Source organism: Crocodylus porosus, unplaced genomic scaffold, assembly GCF_001723895.1.
Source record: "Crocodylus porosus isolate Cpor-Errol unplaced genomic scaffold, CroPor_comp1, whole genome shotgun sequence".
Lineage (NCBI taxonomy): Eukaryota > Metazoa > Chordata > Crocodylia > Crocodylidae > Crocodylus > Crocodylus porosus.
The window spans coordinates 20,380,535-20,381,094 of NW_017728951.1; positions in this window are offsets into that span (position 1 = coordinate 20,380,535).

Below are 560 nucleotides of genomic sequence, written 5' to 3' on the forward strand. Positions count from 1 at the left end.
GCCAATGGGGCGGGGGCCACCCCTCCCCCCCGCGTCTCCTCAGGGCCGCCCGGGACCAGCGCTGGGGGCGGCCCCCCCGGGACGCCCGTGTTGTGTTGCCCCCGGCCTGAGGGGGAAAACGAAAGACCCCCCCGTGCCACCTGTCGCCGAAAAGGGGAGAGGAGGGCAACGAGCACGTGTTATTATTATTACTATTTTGAGGGCAATGAACACGTATTACCATGATTATTACTATTGTATCCCGGCGGCAAGGACGTCTGCCTGTCCATCTCGATGGCTGTGGAGCACATCTCCACATCTTCCCATCCGCGTCGTCCGACACGCGTTGCGCCCCGCATCGGGGTGCCGCTGTAGCGGCCTGGAGGCCATGGGGACGCGTAGTCTCTTTTTATTACACCAACAAGATTTTTTTTGGCCCAAAAACCCTGTCCTTAAGGGCAAGCTTTCAGGCACCAGCGCCCTTGGTCAGGCGTCGGAGAAGAGATCGCACGAGGCGTCCCGGCCCGAAACGCAGGTTCGTGTTTCGTACGATTTCACTGAGGAGTCAGTCGATGGAAAAC